This window comes from Zalophus californianus, chromosome 6, assembly GCF_009762305.2.
Source record: "Zalophus californianus isolate mZalCal1 chromosome 6, mZalCal1.pri.v2, whole genome shotgun sequence".
Taxonomy (NCBI): Eukaryota; Metazoa; Chordata; class Mammalia; order Carnivora; family Otariidae; genus Zalophus; species Zalophus californianus.
Genome location: NC_045600.1, coordinates 46,948,266 through 46,957,427, shown reverse-complemented (window position 1 = coordinate 46,957,427; position 9,162 = coordinate 46,948,266). Strand labels below are relative to the sequence as shown.

The 9,162-nt window shown below is 44.7% G+C and overlaps 1 protein-coding gene across 3 annotated transcripts in view; it reads left to right on the top strand.

Annotated features, from left to right (window-relative positions):
- The first annotated feature begins 688 nt into the window (after positions 1–688).
- The window catches only part of FRMD6 (FERM domain containing 6), a 79,101-nt gene continuing 70,627 nt past the window's right edge, over positions 689–9,162 (top strand). For 2 of the 3 annotated variants that reach the window (XM_027571263.2, XM_027571262.2), the window contains exon 1: positions 689–805. The gene's annotated coding sequence lies outside the window, so the exon portion shown is untranslated. The remainder of the gene's footprint in view (positions 806–9,162) is intronic. The other variant, XM_027571264.2, reaches the window with a different exon arrangement.

Here is a 9,162-nt window from a genome sequence, read left to right as displayed (position 1 = left end):
GGTCACAAACGCTAAAACCACAGCAAACAGAGGCTGTGTCTACAATTGCAGAAATAAGAGTTAGCGGGGGGAGGCTTGGCTTCCGGGCGGCGCCCCCTCCATCCAGTATAAAAACCCACGAGGGCGCGGCGTCCCGAGTGGTGGGTGGGCCGGTGGGTGCGGGACAGGAGGACGGGAGGGAAGCTAGGAGTCACGAAGCCTCCTCCGCTGGGATCGCCTCCTCTTTGAGTGGCCTCCACTCCGTCGTTCCGAATTAGTAAGACGATGCTCAGGCCAAACAGCCACCCCCGCCCAGCCCGACTGGCCTCGGGAGGGAGCGTTCCAGGGGAGCGGGGGCCGAGCGTCGGAGAGGGCCATTCGGCCAGAAGGGGGAAGCTGACAGCGTGCCCTCCCGCCTCCGTCGTGGGGAAAGGCCTAGATCGCAGTGGTCCACACACAGCGCTCTTCTGCCACGCTCCTCCTTCCTCAGGACCCGGGAGGTGCGGTGCCCTGCGCTTTCTCCCATCCCCGAGTGGCGGCACCCCTCCGCGGGACGCTTGGTTGGGTCCGGGGCGGGGCCGGCAGGCTCCACGTGCGGCCGCAAGCTAGGCTCTCGGCTCCCGCTGCTCGGCGGCCACCCCCGCCACCTCGGGGCGGGCGTGTGGGCGGAGCCTCTGGGGGCGGGGCGGGAGGCGGGGCGGACGCGGAGCGCTCGTCAAGCCGCCGGGGCAGAGGGGCTGAGAGGAGCCGGGCTGGCGCGGCGCAAGCAGGAAGGGACGGGGAGCTTACGCGAGTCCGACGCCTGGTGCTCCGGGCTTTCTGCGAGGTACGAGCGGGAACTCGGCGCCTGGGGACCTCCCAGTCGGCCTCTAGCCCGGCCACCGCGCCCCGGCTGCCCACTGTGCCCCCTGCCGGCCGGGCGGCGGCGGCGGCTGGACGGGACTTTGGGAGGGTTTCTGGGAGTCGAGAGCCCCAGCTGAAGCAGTGTCCCCTTCTCTGCGTCTTTCTTCGCCTTCTTCTAGCTTCCTCGGCTCTGGGCGTCGGGCACCGGGCTGGAAGGTCGCCTCTCCACTGGCAGAGCTCGCCCACACCGGGGCGGGAGGACAGGGCCCCGGGGCAGCCGAGCCCGGCAGCGGGGGAGACGCGGAGCTCCGTGGCCGCCTGTGCGGCGAGGGCGGGAGGCCGACCGGGGCTGCGGGCTGCGCCCCGGGCTCACGGTGCCGCGCTCGGCTCCCCGGTGGTTTCCGGCGCCCTGTTCTGGGGGCGCCTGTCGGTTGCGCCCCATCGCTCGCGCCTTTGACGGGGCGCCGGGGCCAGCCCCTGAACCCTGCATTCCTGGGTGCCGTGCCGCCTGTTGTGCGCGCGCCGGGGCCCGGCAGCCGGGCTGCGGGGAAGGGACGCGAGCGCGGTGTCTGCCCCACGGTCCCTGAAGTGTCTGGTCGGGGGGCCGGAGATTGAGCTGGGGCTCGGCGGCGCCAGAAGGGGGCCTCGGTGGGATGTGAGTGGGGGGCGCGGCCTGCAGAATTTGGGTTCCTGGAGGTGCTTGCGGCGTACAGGCCGGGCCCCAGGCAGAGGAGACCACCAGCCTGTCCTCGGGGAGGGCCAGGAACTGTCAGGTATGGACCGCTGGGGGCCACCCGTATGAGATCCACGGGGCTTGTAACAGCACCTCGAGTCCTGGGACAGCATAACCTAATGGGGAGGGCGTTTTCTTTAAGGGCATGAATAAATGGAAAGCTGTCAAAACAAGCATATTTTAAAGTTGAAATGAAAGCTGGCAGATTTTTAGGCCGTGCAGTTGTGTAGTTAGTGTCCAAAGAAATATTAGCTCCTTTACACCCTTTTCGTTTTTATTTTTTGGCAAAATCTGTGTTGCCAGAATTTCCCTCAGGAGCTTTGCATTGCCCACAGCGGGGAAGGAAAACTTCAGCAAGCGTTCTCAGGTTGCTTTTGACTTCAAGCCTGTGCTCTCCAGCTTTTTTTGAGTGTGCAGGAAAAGGATCTGATTCTCTCCCTTTTTCTCTGAGATCCCACGGTGTTTGTTTATTGGTTTTATAAGCATCTATTTAAATTTAGCTTTTGCACGAAATACTCCCCGTTGCCACAGGGTGTAGTTTAGGGATTAGAAAATACTGTTGGAGAAAGCTGCTAGTGGCTTCATTTTCCAAGAATGTAAGTCATTTCCTTTCTGTGATTTCAGGGAGTTGATATTTCACAGCATCAAAACTTTGTGGGGAAAATTTTCCGTAATACATCTGTCATTAAAAAGGCTTTTGACTTTTGGAGTTTTTTCTTCTTAGGGCAGGGCATAAATTCAGGCTCAGCAATGTTAAAGGATAAGAAGTTTTTCAGAATCTACAGCATCATGAGAGTATTGTAGAAAGTAATTTTAACAACCACTAAGACTTACAAACAGCCTGCTCCGTAGAGAGTGGGGGAGGGGAGAAGACCAGAGGGGAGAGGCAGGAAAACAGATGCTTTTGCTGTTGTCCTTTGTAATAAAACTTGTAGCACTTAATCATTTTCCTTGGGTGTGGTTTTGAGAAATAAAAGTATTATGTTAAAAATGAAATTACTCCACAATATGAGATAGCTGACGTTTAAGTGCTCTTTTGGTACGTTTGTAAACAAACTGGATTTATATTTCATATTAAAATGGACCTTTGGGATCATTAGATGAGAAGGGTCCCCCAGGGGATATCTACTATCAAGTAAGTTATCTGCAGGATATCTTTCCCAGAAAGCAGACTGACTGTAATATGAACTAATTTTCCCCCTTTTGAATTGCTTGTAAAAATGCCTGAGATCTGACACTGATGGACCACAGTAATCATCAGTTCTTGCAGAACTCAAAACATCTTAAGGGAAAGGAAATCTTTCTCTATTTCCACTCCCTCCTTTCTGGGGGACAACCTGGGTAAGCTATCAGCTTCAAGAACATAATTTGAACTTGCTGATTTAAGATGCTCCTGGGTTTCCAGGAAAACAATAGGGGCTAGGATGAAGACACTGCGTTTGAAAGCAAAGTGTCCATGTGCTAGGTAATCATTTCTGGCAACCCGTTCTGTAAAAACTCATTCAGTTGGGCTAGCTGAATCCAGGGAAGTGGGGGTTGTAGAGCTTTTCTAGTTTCTGGACTTTGTTTCCACTTTTAACTACACTTAAAAAGCCTTTGGCTTTCAGAACTTATGACATAATAGAGTTGTGTAGGCTTTTTGTGGCAGATGCTTGAAATGAAAGTTTCAAACCGAATTGTTTTTGCCTGAATTGTCAAGTTCAGAGTTTAGTGTAAATGAGTCCTGTCTCACAACTTTTTTGATAAAGGAATTCTTTGTAGTTTTCAACTTGGATGGTGCACATTTTGATTTCTGAGACAGGGTTAAAAAAAAAAATAAAACCTGCAAACAATTATTTTATTACATGAAAGCCAGTACCAAGAAAAGATTAACTCAGTCCAGATGTAAAAATGTATGTGAATTTTAGATTTGGATGATCTCAACAAGTTTTCCCTTTTGTTGATGAAACTGCCTGGATCCCAGATGGCATTCACAAATTATCCCTTAGGTGGTTTTCTGAGTTCAGAACTAAATTTCGGGGGCCTTCTATGAAGTCTTAAAATTGTTTTAAGTGTTCTAAAGGATAGAAAGTTTTCTGTGTTTATGCAGAGATGGGTTTTTCCGATTTCACGTTAACACAAACCTTATAAATACCCTGGTTTGGTAAATGAAGCCTGTGTAGGAAAGCCAGAAGTATTCAGTATTGTGTATTCTTATGGGCAAAGCATAGAATCTTTGGCTTTCGTTTATGCAATTCCAATGTTGTTTTAAAGAAAATAAAGAGTTGTGTGTGTTCGCAGTCTTCAGTAGAATCCTGTTGTAATACAGTTTCTGGTTTCCTATATTAAGCAATTGGTCCTTACATGATGGTCCTCTACCCTGCTCCCTCACCAACAAGAAACAACAAACACAACCTATAAGAAAACTCCAGTAGTTTAGAAAAATCTGTACTTCCAGCACTAAAGTTATAAATGGTGTGTGTTGCACGCTTAAAATTATATACTTTCAAGAAGTCTTTGATTATATAATTACACATTGGGAGTTTAATTGCATTGTGATTGTGTATTAAACAATTGAGTGTAGGAGGGGGGAATAGAAAAGATACAATGAAGGAATTTTATGAGTGGTGAAATTTTAGTTAAAATGTGTCTTTCCTAGGGGCACCTGGGTGACTCAGTCAGTTAAGCATCTCCCTTTGAGCACCACAGAGGCCCCCCGCCATGTCCTGGGGCTCCCTGCTCAGTGGGGTGTATGCTTCTGTTTCTCCCTCTCCACCTAATCCCGCTCTTGCTATCTCTGTCTCTTTCAAATAGATAAATAAAATCTTTTAAAAAAATGTATCTTTCCTAAACCCACACAGGAAAGATAGTATTTTTGGCCTCTGTAGTTAAACTTTGACATGGAGGGTAGAAGAGGGCTTTTTGAATTGCATATTATCGTGCTCGCTTCGGGAGCACATGTACTAAAATTGAATTGCATATTATCTGGAGGAAGAGGCTTTGGGGGCCTATAAAAATAAGTAGAAACAAGTTAAAGGAATAATTTGAGAGGAAGGAGGAAGTAGAATACTGGGCGTTGAGTTGCAAGGAAAATCTGAACTTAGGATGAATATTTAAAACAAGGCTGAAGTAGGGAAAACTTTCTATTTAAAAGTGGAAATTAAAAAGTAAGATCTTTTTAGCTGAGAAAAAAAAGGATTAGTATTAAGGTGCCCTACACTATCTGTATACAACATGAAATAGTGCTGTTAAGTGCTATTTATCTTGGAAAGCTTGCCTGCATTTGTGTCGAATTGCTGCTTTGGTGTTAAATAATGTTTAGGGACTGGATGCTTATTATTGTGTTCTGCCCCCACCCCACACCACTTCTCATTTCAAAGACTGGGAACATTTTTTGTCTAAACTCTAATGATTCTACAAATATTTAATTATTAGCTCAAACGCTTGTGAGAACTAGAGCCTGCCTGCCATGCTGTGGGACCAGAGAGGCTCTACAGTAGTAGTGGCCGGAGTTATCATAAAATTTGAGTGAAAACAAGCTACCTATGCTTCCAGGTTATCTGATATGATTTGGTGGTGTAATTTCTTCTGATGCAAGTTTGTATAATACAACTTTTTTTCTGTATCAAGTGGAGCAATCATGTAGTATACCATATTGACCAAAAAGAGATTATAGAACACTGGGAAGGGGAAAGGAATCACTGATCTGACAGGAAGAATTTTCTCAGGAGGAGAAACGTGTAGTGCTGCACCAAATTCAAATAAACCAGTGATAGGCCAGAAGAGAAGGCAGTGTTGACTGGAGCTTTCTTGGACCTGTCTGAGCATAAGATTTTCCTGAATGCCTTTCCCCACCTGTGTGGCTTACCTAACAGAGTTTAACCTGTACAGGAAGAAACCAAGTAGAAATCTGGGTATTATCTAGTTTATTTCATTAATGTGATAACTGGGATAATTCTGACCAAAAATAACTATTTAGAACCTTCAGCATTCCTAATTGATTATCCAGGAATATTTTCAGAGGTTTTCTAATAACCCTGCCTTTATACATATTTATTATAGAATGTTGAGCAGTAACGTTTTTCAGGTGTATGAACACAGAAAAGCAATTATCTTATACTAACTTATAACCATAGTTTCATATGAAGGAGGAAATCATTATAAAAATCAAACAAGTTCTCGATGAAGATTTTAGGAAATTAATGAAAAGCTTTTCAGGTAGTTCTTTGTGTGGTTTATATTAAATGAGTAGTTATTTTTCTCCCCACAAGTAGCAGCACGTGTACTGTCCCAATTTCAGTAGATGGCTTTGGGGGTGGGGGTGTCCCTGTGGCTTTATTTCTTTGAACTTGTTATTGAATAATTAGATACAACCAGAAAAAGGCACAGATCAGAAGTGTATACCATGAAGTGATCATATCCAGGCAGCCAGCATCCAAATCAAAAAACCAGATCATTACCTCAACCCCCTGCCCCCTAGAAGCCTCTCCTTACATTGGTAATCCCTGCCCCAGGGATAACCGCTCTTCTGACATTCTTTGCCATGGGTTAGTTTTAATCTGTTCTCAGACTGCATTTAAGTGCAATCAAATATGAGTTCTCTTTTTTGTCTTCTTCAGCTCAACATAGTGTCATGTCCAAATTGATGCAGGTAGCAGTGCTTTTTTCTTTTACTTCTGTGGATGAATGTACCCAGTTTATTTATCCATTCTGTTGATGGACATTTTGGGGAATTTGGGGCTGATATGTAGGGTATGACCTTTTGATGGCTCAAAAAAAGTGGAGCACTTTGGAGTTGAAAGGAGAATATAGTCTTAAGATAAAAAGAGAAAAATACTTCAGAAATGTGAGAGAAAAAAATGCAACATTACAAAAACACTGAAGTCTCAACTCAGTCCACAGAATCTTAGTGTTTCAGGGACCCAGGAATATACCAGCTGGATATTGCCAGATTTTACCTGAGAATTGGGAAGAGGGAGGAGACCTCAGGTGGCAGCTAGCCTCACCATTTTTTTAGAAGTGGAGGGACTGAGGCCCTGTGAGGTTGAGGGACTCAGAGTCTCGGGGCTCACGACAGCATCAAGAGTACAAGCTGCTTCTGACCCTCAGTCTAGTCTAGATTAGTGCCGTCTGACCGCTAAAACCTACTCTGCAGCCCAAGCAGTGAGTCCACTGGCCTACGGATGGGGTGCCCTTTTCTGATTGACACCAAGGTCTTCTGTGGCTCTGTTCAGATAGACTCAGAGCTGCCCAGAGTAAACAGAGCAGTAGCCCAGTGAGGCAGCATTTTACCTCCTCAGGGCTTCCTCCCATGCAGAAGTCCCTTGAACGTCTCTTTCTCCCTTTTCTCCTTCTCCCTGTGTTCTAGGCCTTTCTAGTGAGATATTGGGTATTAAGTGCCAGGTAGGTGACATCTCGAGGTCCCTCCTGATTCATTGTTTCATTGATCTATAAATGAACTAGGTTGGACCCCAATTTCAAAGGATTGCTTTCTAAATATTTTCAGAATAGTTCACTCTTAAGAAGATACTGTGAAAAAGTCTTTATTCTTTTTTTGTTTTTTGTTTGCCTCTTCCGGCCATTATGTCCCCACCTTTTACACACGTTCCTCCTCCGCTGGACACCCTTCCCCCTCCTTCAAGTTATCTTTTTGTAAACATCCCTGGAAACATCCTGTCTCTACCCACAACAACGTGAAATTCAGATGCTGAAGTCTGTGGCAGTCTCCAGGAAGCATTTACTGTAAAACATAGGATTATGAGAAATCTAATAGATAAAACAAAATGCTTACAAAGGGAAACAAATGATATATACGTATCTTTCTTTCGTGTTTCCCTAAAGAGAAAAAGGGCATTTTTTTGTGGTTTAAGAAAAGGCTCAGAATTTTGACGTAGGCTCATAAGCAAGATGAAAAACAGGTAAAATAACAAAAGTTTTAAAAATGGGTAGTAAATATATTCTGCTCAAATGAGATACTGCTTAGAACAGCAAAAACAGCATGTGTAATCTTAGAAAATAGAAAAAAAAATGCTCACAATAGGGTCACAACTCTGACAAGTTGCTCGCTGAAATTACTGCAGAAAGAGTAGTATGTTGGAGGCGACATGGAAGAGAAGCAGGAAAGTATAATGGTAACGAGATCTTTGGGTGCCTGGGTTGCTTCGTCGTTAAGCGTCTGCCTTCTGCTCAGGTCATGATCCCAGGGTCTTGGGATCGGGCCCGCATCAGGCTCCCTGCTCAGCAGAGAGCCTGCTTCTCCCTCTCCCACTCCCCCTGCTTGGGTTCCTGCTCTCACTGTGGCTCTCTCTGTCAAATAAGTAAAATCTTAAAAACAAAGACAAAAAAACCGAGGTCTTTGCAGTCAGTCTTTTGGGGCCCAGATACAGGCTCCACTATCTTCCAGTGTGTAACCTTGAGGAAGTTACTTAATTCTCTGAATCTCTTTTTCCTTATCTGTAAAATGAGGATAATGATAGTAATTATACCGCAGTGTGGTTTTGATTATTAAATGAAATAGTACATGTAATGCAATGGCATGGTCTGACACAGTAAATTGCCAAGTAATGTTAGCTCTTATTACTGAGGACAAAAAAAACCCGATGTATAGGATTTTTAGTTTTCTTGGAAGTCCCTGAGCCTTTAATTTACAAGCAACTCATGAGATTTTATTATGTTTTGTTTTTGATGACATTCAGCAGGCAACAAAACCTAGTATTTCTCAGGTACAGATACCGGGCAATATATGTTGCTGCACTTAGAGTAGCTGCTGGCCTGTCCCACTGATCACTAATTGATTGATTTTTTCCTAATTCTCTTCTAATTTCCAGTAGTCTCACTCAGTCTCTCAGCTTCTGCTTGCTAGATAATTCTTTCCAGATGCTAAAAAATAAATCTCCAGATTAAAAAATACTCTCTATGATAATTAAGGTTGTGCAAAGTATTTTTAAATGTAAAGAGTACCAAATGGCCCATGTCTTTTGCTCTGCATAGATTTTATGTACTTTTAAAGAAAACCACGATTATTGGTATAAAGCAATTGTTGTTTATTTCTCTCATCCCTACCCCCCTCCATTGGCACAGTGTATATATTGTGGGTCAGACCCCTTTATAATTTTCTTTCATGAGGCCCAGAGCTTACAATTTTAGACCATTCATTCAACGGAAATTAATAGTCTGAAAGTTTAAAAGGAGCGTTTAAGAAAAACAAACTTAAGCACATTAGAAAGACACATTTACATCTAAACAGCATAATTATAAGCACAGTCAAAATAGGCCACAGGATCCTCCAGAATTATCATGATGTATCATTCTACTGTGTTCATTAAAAGCGGGACCTACTCTGTATAACCCCATGCCCTGTAACACATTGTGTAATATCTTGAACTTAGTGAACATTTTTTTAAAGCATTAAGTTTACTGTGTCCATCAAAAAAATGGGTTTCAGAAGTATCCAGGACCATGTTGAATACTTTGTGCAAGTCCTGCCAAAGTGCTTCCTGTCTAGGTGGCTGAATAAAATACATGTGTGTGGAAAGATATTAGATGTTTTCAGATAAGTGCTAAATGGAGTCCTAGTTTTAGGGAGCAGAATCGCTAATGGCCAAAGGTAGGATGTCCCTTGCTTCCCT